Raw genomic sequence first — 13,299 nt, forward strand, 5'->3', positions numbered from 1 at the left:
ACCTTTTCACTATCAGAAACTTCGTTAAAACATTAAGTTGGACTAGTTGGTAACGGCTTGAAGGAATCATACTCTTAGCGGTACGAACACACACAACACCAAGACACACACACACAGGACACCCGCTAGACTTCAACTATCTTTACTGGACACTTGTACGACATAAATATGTATCACTGAGCACACGCAGGTGCCTCGTCATCGGCATCAGGTCTAACTACGCCCTGCCCTCTCCTGCAAGGCATACGGTTGCGCCGATAAACAATCCCTTTTTCTGCCAATGCCAGGGAGGGAGTGCTCACACACATGTCACCCGCCTCTTGAATACGAAAGGCCTGGGAGCCGAGAAAAAAGAAAGAGAAATTATTGAAGTCTTTCGTATTCAAGAGGCGGGTGACATGTGTAAGCACTCCCTCCCTGGCGTTGGTGGCAGAAAAAGAGATTATCGGCGCAACCGTATGCCTTGCAGGAGAGGGCAGGGCGTAGTTAGACCTGTTGCGGATGACGAGGCACCTGCGTGTGCTCAGTGATACATATTTATGTTGTACAAGTGTCCAGTAAAGATAGTTGAAGTCTAGCGGGTGTCCTGTGTGTGTGTGTCTTGGTGTTATGTGTGTTTCTTACTGCTAAGAATATGATTCCTTCACTATCAGAGTTAGGCGTCTAGTTGCCATTAGAGATTTGTAGCAGTTACATGCACTGGAGGGGTTTCTTTCCCTGTGTGCTTTCAAAAGCGCATGTATTTTCGCACGATGCAGCCAAATTCTGTCGAGCCACAGCGGCGAAAGTAATCATGTTTTGTACTCGTACATACCAGAAACTGATATGGCTACTACGAACAACTGGCTAAAAGTCTCTAACTGCAACCAGTTGCAAACCTGTGTTAGTTAAAAAGTTATCAGAAATTAGTTAACCAGCTTACTAAATACACCTCAGCGGCTTTCTGGTGTCTGCTAACACTGGTAATATTATGCAGCAAAAGCCATATTTTTGAAAACTACTTATTCTTCCCTGAAACACCTGGTGCATATAAACACTGCTCACTTTCCTGTACAACACAGAAACGAAATAATTTCTTCTGTAACATGAAGATTCCATGAGCCACATAACAAACCCGTGGAAAAAAACTGCATGCATACACACACATCTCTCCAAAACAGCTAAAAAATCCCACACAGTGAAACAATGCTTACACTGTCTTAAGACCAACATTAAAGGCTGCAAACACTAGCGAATTAAAAGTCAAACAGATGCCAAACATATGCTAAATGTCCCCAAGGATGTAGATATTAAGCTATAAGCTGATTTTAATAAAAATGCATCAGCACAGAAATGCTTAATCGACTTTGTTGGTGCACTATCCTGACACTTGTCCTCAATATCAGGCAGCCTGCTTGTTGTTCATCATCATCATCAGCCTGACTATGCCCACTGCAGGGCAAAGGCCTCTCCCATGCCTCTCCAATTAACCCTGTCGTTACTTGTCTGCATCACCAGCGGAAGAGGTAGCGTCCTAGTGATGAGACGTGTGCACGAACAGGTAGCCTCCTCCATGGCAGAATGCAGCAGCAAGAGAACTGCACAAGAAAACATTCAACGTATACAGTTATAGTAACTTCTAATAGAATCAAACACGGAGAAGCAACAATCAGTTAACTGTGCACTAAAATGCAGCACTCCGAGTGAGTTTGATAAGGCTGCTGAGTAATAGCATAAGCAGCAGTCACAAGACTAGAACTAAATGTAATGCGTCCTTGAACAAGAAAAAGCTATAACATGCTGTTGTGTTCAATTCTGCCCCCACATTCGAAGACTGAATGATATTCACAGGAACTGACATTAACGTGTTACACCTAATTAGGCTACCACGAAGAGATATTTAGCCATTCCAGTCATATGAAGATAACATGCAGGCCATCAAATATGAAAATTATTTTGTGTTTCTGATTTGTCTGCACAAAAATTCAGGCAGCTTTTGTTTTCAAAAGTGATGGCACAAAGATTGCAATATAATGCACATGTTGCTGTAGATAATGTATCATTTGGAGCTATACCAGGTGTTAGGGGAAAATGTATGAACAAAGAGTACAAAGGTGAGCAAGTTCGTCAGGGCAAGAGTGGCACACTCTAAAGCAAATGAATCAAAATATTAAGGCACACACTGCGTCAGATGCAATACTTGTAAGTAAAGCTGCATAGAACTACAAGCGATAAAAGCCTCAGAAAAGTGCCCCTAAGGGAGCAGCTGGAATGGTAGTTTTTTATTTGTCCCGCAGCACATCCCTCCAGTGCTGAGGCCTGCTCATATCTGTTTAAGTTAAGAATACAAGGGAAACAAGCAAACAAGTGTTCCAAAGAAGATAAAAATGTGCACTTAGGTTGTTCTTTAGGCAATTACCTGTCACTAATTGCAGCAATAAATACCTCGAGAAAGTAAATTAAGTTATTTACACAGCTTATTACAAACCTTGATGGCACGGGATGAAGGCAACATCAAATGCATCGGTTCAAGTAAAGCCAGGGGTCTTGTTAAGGTCACAGCAATATTTGTTGACTTAGGCTCAGCTAGTGTAATGCAATCAATAACTGAACGTCGGCATGAATAAAAATAACAATGCACCAATACTCAATTCCAAATGCATTTCAACTGTACAGTGCAGTCAGTTGTGACAAAGGGAGTGTGAAAGAAAACCTCAGCAATGCTCATGACATCGAATAAGCACCTTTCTTCTATACAGCTAAAATATAAGCTTTACAGGGTTTCATGTAATGCAAGGATAATCTGGTAAGGTATCAATTATTGATGCTAGCAACACCTATGCTTCTAAAGCAGAGTGCTCCACTTGAACGCCCATATTCAATTATGCATTGCCCGTTAGGCCATGCCTATCACATCACTGGTTCACTTCAAACAGGCCATACCTTGTAAGAGGTAGGTACTGCTGAAGTAAACCTATAAAATTTATTTGCTGCTTTTAGACTGCTGTATAAAGGTCATGAAGCAGATAATTGTTTTAATTTGGTTTATACTGTGGTCAAGATTTCCAAGCACGAGAGGCATGAGGGAAAAAACTATAAAAAGCATTTCACACTATAACACAATGCACTTGACTAGGGGAGTGCTTTCATGATGCCCGCAATATCTTTTCCCTTTCTCTTGGTCATCTTTTAAAAGAAAAAAAACGAAAGAGAGAGGGAGCCTGGACCAGAAGATTTTTGGCAGGCTAAAAAAGACATGTAAAATATACCCACTTGTCTACCTATCCTTTTACAAGTGGCACAGGCTTGATATCCAGTGTCAATGGCTGATAGGCTGAACCAGCAGGTCTTGATGTCATTTGCCTCTGGTTGAGGTAGCATTGGCTCGATGACAGATGAAAGCTGGTGCAAAAGTAGCGTGATGATACCGGTGGAGCAGCTGTACAGGGCTTGACTGCGGGTGCATTTGAAGAAAGGCTGAATTAGAGCAATGCTTTCATAAACATCATCACAGAAGCCACATCCCATTACAACCTCTAGCTTTTCAGTCCAATGTGTTCATGGGTGGAGGCTAATGATTAATTACCTATGCCTCCAATAGTTAGCAAAAAAATGGTTTACAAAGCTTGTCACACTTTTCTTAAAGCTATTATTCGCGAATCACGTTATACTTTTATCGCTTCAGACTGAAAATGGGGGAATGACATAAATGTAGTGAACGTAAAAAAATAAAATGACAACAAACCTTCCACTGTGCGATTACCTCAGCTGCACTGCAATGGAATGGTTCTGCTATTTTTATTCGTCGTTTCGTTGACCAGAACTATCAAGAAACACAGCACTTGATGTGACTGCGACGTAGAACGGGCAATGCTCCTTATCCAGTAAACACTCAGGCAGCAGAATCAAAAGACGCACGCCGCTACAAGCACTTTTCGTTCTTATGGTCTCCTTTTCACGCGCTGCTCCTGTTCAGTCGGAATAACGAATCAAGCAGCACCCCATAGTTCTCGGCGTGCAACCAAATTCTATCACATAACTCCTGCGCCGAGGAGCTGACGCAAAGAGCGTGAGGCGGCGGGTTAAAAGTTGCATAGTTGGCAAGCGAGCGTATCAGGGGCGCGATTACGAGTCGCTCAAAATCGTCTCAATCGGAAAGTGTCTCAAAAAGTGTCTCATTTGCCCCGTTCCTATTGGTCGGTCGTGACCAGCGGCCATATTGGTTTTTTGCGTCACCGGCCGACGTCATAAGTGTGCCAAAAGTGTTGACGTTGCTCACCTAATTATGCGAGCCGATTGAGACGATTTCTTGCGACTGGAACGAGTGGTCTCAAACCGCTCGAGACAGAAAATGGCGGTTGTTTACATGGCCGGTGGCCGCGCGAACAGCGGTGTAAGAGGGTGCATGAAGACGGTTTTGACGTGCCGGACGAGTTGTTTCGACGTTTTGACATAGGAAGGAGCATAATGGCTGTGCGACGAACTCGCCGTTTGTGCGGGTGAGTGCGCGGTCAGTGGAGCGGCAAGTGCCTGTGCGCACCTTCGCCGCCGGTGGGTTTCAAGACACCGTAGGAAATGAAGTAAACGTCGGCGTAGCCCAACCGACTGTGCAAGTGTTTGCGGTGAGTTGCGGATACCACTGTCAAAGTTAAGTCGCAGAAGGTGCGCGCTTTCCGGCGAGACCCCTCAAGACAAGGCGGCGGCGAAGGTGGACTTCCTTCGCATAAACTTTCGCCACCGCAGTATCCCCGGCGGCGTCATCCGAGCATCATCCGAACGGAACGGCACCACCAACACGAATATGAAGTGCTTAACCCGAAGCGGGCGGCATGAGTTGGTTACGAGGCGGAAGAGTGATTGTTGCCGCAGTGACCGGGCGTGCCGGCTCTTAATTCCCGCAGTGAGATTGCAAGCTCCCATCAGCTGCACCGGTCTGCTTCCGTATGTCGGTAGTTGCTGCAGTGTGATTATTCATGGTGGCCGGGTATTTTCTGAACAAAAATAAATGTAATCACGCATCGCCCTTGGAGCACATTTGCCATCGATAGCAGCAAGGTGAGTTCACACTGGCGAGTCGCGGAGGTCGCGCGACAGGCTTAAATCGATTTATTACGCTCCCTCCCCGCTTTACATGTGCTTCGCAAACCGTAACTAATTGATCGAAATCGGTCGCCTAGAATACTAGCGCGACGATTGCAACTCGCCAGTGTGAACTTGCCTTAAAGCTGCCTTCGCCGGTTTTCGAGCCAAGCGCTCCTTCCAAATTGTTCTCGGCAGACTCGTAGCAATCACTGCCTTTAAACAGATTTTTCCGCGCACTTAAGACGTCTGCGCAGTACTTTGATTCTGCGTAATGTGTAAAAAAAGAGGACAGCCGTCGAATCAGCTGATTTTTTTTCTGGCTGCCATGTTTACGATGGCTGAATATGTGCGTGGAGGGATAAGGCTGAATCGGTTGAATCAGGCGGCAGCTCACGCCGCCTAGCCGCCGCTACCGACGCTTTTCCAGCGTCAGCGCACCCTCGCGGCAGCAAAAGTGACTGAAGAGCAAACTTAATTGCAAAATTGAGGACGCTTCTTCTTTTGCTTCATGTCGTTGAGTTTGAAACATAGTTTGTTAGCGAAATAAAACATTCTTCAAATTATTAACGGCGTGTTTACAGCAAAACTTTAGTATACGGTCCCTTATTGCGCAATTAAATGCTTCCTGGGTGGAACCCTACTATTAGCCACCACAACCTCGCTGCTAATTGGTTGATTCCGCGGTCAACAACTCGCGGTGTCGTCATTTTGACGTCAGAGTCTCAAAATTGAGACGAAAACTCGTAATCGCGCCCCAGAACACCTTCTCTCTGCAAACGATCGCGTGGTGCCCGCATTTTGCACCTCACTGCGAACAAGACGTGAAGACCAACCCAAATGCATTCGCAGCCCTCAATCATACCCCCGACACATCGCAGAAGTCATTTTCCAGTTCTGTACTTACATTTGTCTACGTTCACGGCAAGCCGCCGTTTCTTCTATCGGGCATCGGGCGCCGGCCGCTCTCGGCGTGGTTGCGTGCAGTACGTCAGAGCAGTTTTTGAGCACTGCGTGCGCGTAAGAACGTCTTCCGCAGCACTGGAGCCATCTGTCACCTTCCGAGTTCAGTCACACTACCACAACACTAACGAGGCCACACATTTAACACAAACAAACTGAAGAAAATACACCCACAACTTCACAACCGTCGCGCCCCGTCAACAAAGAGTCGTTTCAGCGTCCTAAAAGAGATAGTGTAGCGCGCGGCCAACATGAGACTCGCAATCCGCCGCCAGCGAACGGAAAGATGGCGCTAATGTCGCCTAACTTTACACGCGTTAAAAAATGAATTGACAAAGCCCTTTTTGCCACAAACTTGTTGCATTAAACAACAAAATATTTTGTTTCACTTACAAAGTCAGCAAATTGGAATGATTGAGGTGAAAAAATGCGACTACTCACAACCATCTGTTTCTGGCGGCGCTGCGAACGAAAGCTTGGAAAACCGGGCAGCATGCCGGGCAGCTACAGGCGACGCATCTGGGGCCAGGAAAGCCGCAGCCGCTGCACGGCTGCACTGTCTGCCTAGTTCTAAGGCTATAACTCAGCTCCCCGTAACTGCGTCGCAGAATAAGGACTGATGATGATGTTGCCAAACGCTACTGGTTTCGGTTTTTATTTTCGCATATTGTGTGGCTTAGCGTACTCTACATAGCTTGGCTCATGCGATATAGTGTACTTGTGTGTACCTAGGGAACACGAGCGTTCGCACGCCGCTCTAGCGTGACGCGCGAAACTTTCAAGGCTGCGCTGCAGCATCGCCTCTGTTTTTTGTGTGTTTATATGACGTCATTGGACACCTTGCACGCTCTTTGCTCGAGCGAGCCCCGCCGACAGTCGCGCTACCGTAGTCTTTTTGTGTGCTTCCTTAATTGTTTTTTGCCTCTGCCTTACGCGGTCCTCGGCTCGGCCTCACGTCCGCTGATGGCAGTAAGAAAAGGCGAAGAATGAACACATGCTTTCGCGCGTCTACTCCGTATGACTACGTTAAAACCCAACACTTTATTCCAGGATGCCTTAGTCATTGCATTACGTGAAGATAGAAAATACAGCTATCACCACGTTTTCCCACGCCACAGATTCGTACCGTGTTTGCGTTGAAGGAGATGCAAGTGAAGATGCGGAAGAGGCACTGCGCCTGTGCTTTAGCGGTGCTCAAAGTGGGGGCTGCTCTCACCCTAGCTTTTTCCATACTGGAAGCTCCTCTGTGGCTCAGTACTAGCGAAAAATGTAACAAGTCAAGAATGAGGGCTTATAGTGCTCCAATTGCCGTGCACCTTCCTCATGCAAAGCCCTTGTTACAGCAGTTGAGTACAGCGGGCCGCTGTTACCTGTTTTGTTTCTCTATACTTCTCTCTATAGTATCGGCCGCCGAACATGAATAAAAATTAGTATTGCCTTGCCTGAAATTTCGCATGTACAGTCGCTGAGGAACGAAGCAACTTGAGTTCTCGAAGCTGTAAGCCTGCACACGTTACACAGAATTTACTCAGAGCGCGAAGCGGTGCGGCCCTTTTCGCGCGGGGTTTTTCAGTCCCGTGCGATCAGCCATTGCTGGTCGCTCGAGGAGGACGGTAGTGCGAGGGTTTAAATTGGGCGCTCCCACGTGGAGTGGCATAAAGTGTACCGGGCACTTTTGCATGGCGGGCAGTGTGCAGGGAAAGTGTGCTTGCGGTGCAGGTTCAGGAAGCTGGTGATATAATTTGGGCGCCATTTGGGCTAGCGAGAACGTGTCATTCAATGAGTGTGGAAACACATCGGTGCAATGCTAAACTTGAATTTTTTTGCAGCTCGCAACAATAATCCCTCTGAAACCTCAGAGCGAAACGCTCTTAATGCTAGTGTGTTTTAGCACCGTTGTACGGTACATCACTGTTCAACTGCATGTTAAAATATGACCTATCAAGAATTACAACAATAGCAACACCAACGTGTTTCGAATTGGCAGAGTTGTTGTACAGCTCTGCTGAAATTCTTTGTTAGTTCTGAAATTTTAAATCTGTTTAATGACTGCCTGAGTACAGAATTTAATGACGAATACGCAGCAGAAAGCATTGTTTTCGTGTAGAATGAGCCATCAGCGAAACTGATTCGCTGTAACGAAGTCATCATTGCGCTTATGTAACACAATATGTCACTAGCTCCTATTTTTTCTTAAATTTCTTTTAATTTCCTTGAAGTGCGAGGCAATAATACTTGAGTATTCTATGAATTCATTCACTTTCTACCAAAATTATTTCGTTTGCTGGTAACTTTTTTCGTACACTTCATACAATCAAAAATTGTCACTAAATGTCTTCAATTCAAGGCACGTTTCTGAATTTCGGGATAAATGTTCTGTTTTGAACTTTGCCCTTTTCCCCGCACTCGCAAATGCGAAAGCAGTAAAGGTAGTATTGAGAAAATTGAACTGAAATTTCTAAAAATCCACAGCGTGCTCGGCTATGGGAATGTGATTGCAAATTTTTGTTTCGTCTTCAAGGTTAGTTAAGTTACCGCTTTGAAGTTGTCGGCTACAGTACTTGATTATTTTAAGCTTTTATTTGTTTATTTGCATCACCAAAATGCTTTCTCGGTTCGTTGTATATTTCTATTGACAGCAGTATATAAGCAGTAAGAAAATTGTATGAACTTTCTATCAACAAATGTTGATAAAATATGCCCTAAGAAAATGTGACTGCAAATTATTGTTTCGTGTTCAAGGTTGCTTTAGTTGCATTGACATGTTAGGCTAGAGTACTTAATTAATTTAGGCATTTATTCTCATTATAAAACGTTCTGTCGGTGTCTAGTATGTTTCTACTGACAGCAGTACATAGAAAGCAGTAAGGAAATTGTATGAACTTTCTATCAACGAATGTTAATAGAATATGCTCGGCTAAGGGAGTGTAATGTTTGTTTCGTGTTCAAGGTTGTTTTAATAGCTTTGAAGTGTTCGCCTACAGTACATGATTTGAGGCATCTATTCGCATGACCAAAAATGTTTTGTCACTTTCTAGAGTATTTCTGCTCACAGCAGTCCGTAAAGTACATAAAGTATTAGAATGGAATATATCGTCTGTTTTAAAACGTTTTCCCATATCCTGATTACATTCCAAACGCATTTGCTGCGAATAATGTTGGTCGCTTTTCGATATAGTGAAATTGTTGACTAGCTGCAACAGATTCCACCATGCAATCAGGTAGATGTCGTCCCGATTATGCGAACAAGATAGTGTTCATCACCTCGAACACCATGCAGTTTGTTCATTTACTGCTCTCAACGTGTCAAACTGCACCGAGATTTTCTAGTAACTTTCTATTGACAGGAGTAAATACAAAGAAGTAACAGTCTACCAACTTTGTATTGACAAAGGTGCATAGAATGTAAAAATTATTTTCTAGTAACTTTCTATTGACAGGAGTACGTACAAAGAAGTAACTTCTACCAACGTTGTATGAACAATTGTTGATAGAATGTAAAAGTTACTACAAGGTTACTAGAGTCAATAGAATGTTAATACAAATTCTAAAGAAAGTTGATATCCATTTTTGTAAGGGGAAGGCTGCCCCAGCTATCCGACTCGACTGCATAAATTAGGTTGATGCCTTGCCATTGTTCTCCTTGGTTTAAAAGCTGTCCTGCGAGTAGACATAGGGCTCTGTTATACTCCGACGTAACGCGCGCGCGCTGCAGTGCCACGTCACATTCGCTAAAGCGAGACCCCCTGTACTCCGACTACTACTTACTACTTACTACTTACTTACTACTTACTACTTAGGGCAGGTAGTGACAGCAGATCTAGATCATGAGAGGGAAATAACTAGAAGAATAAGAATGGGGTGGAGCGCATATGACAGGTTCTCTCAGATCATGAATGGCAGTTTACCATTATCCCTCAAGAGAAAAGTTTACAACAGCTGTATCTCACTGTACTCACCTATGGGGCAGAAACGTGGAGGCTAACAAAGAGGGTTCAGCTTAAATTAAGAACAACGAAGCGAGCTATGGAAAGGAAAATGATAGGTGTAACGTTAAGAGATCGGAAGAGGGCGGAGTGGGTGAGGGAACAAGCGCGGGTTAATGACATCTTAGTTGAAATCAAGAGGAAGAAATGGGCTTGGGCTGGGCATGTAATGCGACGGCAAGATAACCGCTGGTCCTTAAGGTTAACGGAGTGGATTCCAAGAGAAAGCAAACGTAGCAGGGGACGGCAGAAGATTAGGTGGGCGGATGAGATTAAGAAGTTACCGGGGATACAGTGGCGGCGACTGACAAATGACAGGGCTAATTGGAGAGACATGGGAGAGGCCTTTACCCTGCAGTGGGTGTAGTCAGGCTGATGATGATGATGGTGATGTTCGACAGCTTCGGCTTGCTCTGACGGTGCTGGCGTAGAACTGGAACATGAGCCTCTTCTGGGCCGGGGCGTCGAAGCCGCGAACCCAGAATGCACTGCATGTGTCGGCTGTAGAGCGCGCAGCCGCTACTAGGAAGCAGCAGGCCGGACGAATGAATTTCTGCGCATGCGCGCCGCTTGTCCCTCAGCGCTGTCTCACGTCGACGTGGCTTGAGTATAGGAGGGCGAATTTCAGCCCCCCGCCGCGTCACCAACGTGACCTGTCCGACCACAACCGCCGTGCTTGCGCGCGCCGAGAACGTCGGAGTATAACAGAGCCATTACAGTGGTTTGCAGCGCAGGTGGTGTACGGTAAATCCCTGGTCTTTCCGGATACGTCTTCACGTCCGCGCAGCTACCAGCGCTGCCGCAAGCGTACCTGCAGCGTCTTGGGGACTGTGTAAAAGACCTGCGGTATATTTCCCCTCGACCTTCCCGCTGCAACACCATCTTTGTTCACCTTGATCTCACCACTTTCACACATGTGTTCGTTCACCGCGACGCTGTGCGCGCACCGCCAACCCAGGCCTACGACGGATCATATCCCGTCCTTCGCCGCACACTAAAAGACTGCAACCATTCTTCCGAATGGCCGTGAAGAGGCAGTCAGTTCGGACTGCCGTAAGCCGGTGTTCCTGGCGACAACGACTGACTGCCTCGCAGTGCCGCCTGACACCAGCAGCCACCCGTCCGCCGTCTCCTCCTACCCACCGTTTCCCCTTTTGCGCTGATGGCATTCAGTTTAATTTCGAATTGAAGTTTAAGCGGGGGTATATAGAGGAGGTCGTGCTCTGCAGCGCCCTCTTTTGGCTGAGCCTAGAGCCCGGCCAACGCGCGCCCACGCGTGCAAGAAAATAAAGTGGTGCCTGGCGGTGGCACGTGAAGCCACTTCTGGCAGTTCTATATGGCCTAAACCCGTGCCAGCTTCCTGTTTCCTTCGCTCCTGAGGCATAAGCCTAAAATTTAATTTCTTTTTTACTTCTACTTATTTTTATTTTTATCTTCCTTTCTAATGGAACACCAACTGATTAGCATACACATGTAAGGCAGACTTGTTACGCTCTAGGTTGCCACGAAGATACGCGGTTTTGTTCACCATAGGTTGCGGTATCGCTGCAGACTAAAAGTACGAGGTTTAAATCCACCGCACCTTTGGAAAAAAATGTTACTTTGCTTTCATACCACGGTGGCGTCATCTGGGATTTTTGGAACCTTTTTTGCTGCTTAACGACTGGAACACCGGATTTCGTTGCAAATGAGCCATATAACTGGTTTGTTTAGAAAAGAGCCGAGGTCAGTCAGAACAGGTGTGCCTAATCACGATACAGCTAAGGTGGACGGAAATGTACCCAAGATGCGCACACAAGATCCAGCCGCAAAGACAGGAAGCCTACTCCCAGCCAGTGGTGAGTGGGTGTCCATCTTTCCCCTTCGCTCAGAACTTGAAATTGATAAACATTTGACAGAACCCAAACTCGTTGGCTCTTTTCTCGTCACCGCAGTACAACCTGTAAGCTGCAAACAGTCGGCGGCGTTGAAACAAACCGCTGATAGGTGAGGATTTTACACAGAAGCAGCGACCAGTGCCAGCAGATAAAATGAAATGAATAAAAAATTAACGGCCAGGAAATGTGGCCCCACACCATGAGCTGAATATTAGAGGAGGTCTGCCATTTAGAGCCTCCGCAAAACAGGAGGAGACACGTTGTTCGATAAAGCAAAGTGTGAAATTATAATGGCGCAGACGACTACAACACAAGCGTCAAGGTGGATTATGATTTCCACGGTAAATTTGAATTCATGTCGGCGTTGAATGTGAATTAGGCACTATTCAGCATGTTTTTCATTTAGAAGGCACACTTCTGTTTTGTTTTTTGCAATGAAGAAATCTATGGGCAATGTCGTGCAGAGTTGCTGTTCCATATCTCAGGCCTTGTTTCTCAGAAGCTTATTGACCGGACACGAATGAAGCATTTTCTCGAAACAGCCAGCCATTCCCTCCGCCCACAATGTAAATTGGGTGCGAAGTGCTGGTTTCCATAATTTCAGTAACATGTTGATTTGTTACGAAGGTATAAGGGCGTACGCACGCACCGGCTTTCTTGATGCTACTTAAGAGGTGCTGTCAGTGTTTTTTTTTTGGCTACTTTTCTCTCAGCTATTTATGTTTCGATCGAAAGATCTTGCGGGAACACCGGCGTGACTTGAACGACACGGGAAGGACACCGGATGGACACCGGCGTATGCCAGTCCGCAACAGCTCTCTGTCTACTTCGTATCTAGAAGACTATCTCATAAGTTGTATGCGCTTCCGCCTTAAGTTCACACCACATTTTGTGTGGATTTTATTATGCCAGAGGAAAAAAACGGAAATGCTAACCGTTTCGAAGAGGGCCTTCCTAAACTCAACTCGTTACAGTATTTTGATACCAGACGCCGATAACTAAGAAGGGCCACATTGAAAGTTGCAGTGCGATTTCTTACGGTGTGAAGCATCGCTGTCATCCGAAATCAGCTAGTTTTGGGCTTTTTCGTGTTAATTTTGGAACTCAGTTGCCTCTTTTCGACTCTGACCTGCAAACGATGGCCTAAAAGTTGACCTAAGGCATCAATCGGTGTATATAACGCTTTGCCGTTATAAATGAGCATGAGCATTATCGATCAGAACAGTTACTTTATAGGAAGTTCTTAACAAAACAAGCTCGTATATGCTTTTGCAGCCTCCAAGCCCTTCAGACAGAAATTTTCTATTTCCGCAGACATTTCCATTGCACTGGCCCACAACTTTCACCCAGCGGTTATATCTTGCACTTTGGCAGTCCAAGATAACACGCGCTAAAAGCTACATTTTCAATAGAAC

At 45.6% G+C, this 13,299-nt stretch overlaps 1 long non-coding RNA gene across 1 annotated transcript; it reads right to left on the reverse strand.

The window, feature by feature from the left end:
* Positions 1-458: 458 nt before the first annotated feature.
* LOC149333256 (uncharacterized) lies at positions 459-6,158 on the reverse strand. Its single transcript, XR_016284931.1, has 3 exons — positions 5,966-6,158; positions 3,253-3,433; positions 459-1,577 (listed from the first exon to the last, which is right to left on the reverse strand). It is a non-coding gene; the product is annotated as an uncharacterized LOC149333256 (long non-coding RNA).
* Between the last annotated feature and the right edge of the window lie 7,141 nt (positions 6,159-13,299).

The sequence above is a fragment of the Amblyomma mixtum genome, chromosome 8, assembly GCF_055824585.1.
Source record: "Amblyomma mixtum isolate Tamu chromosome 8, ASM5582458v1, whole genome shotgun sequence".
Classification (NCBI taxonomy): domain Eukaryota; kingdom Metazoa; phylum Arthropoda; class Arachnida; order Ixodida; family Ixodidae; genus Amblyomma; species Amblyomma mixtum.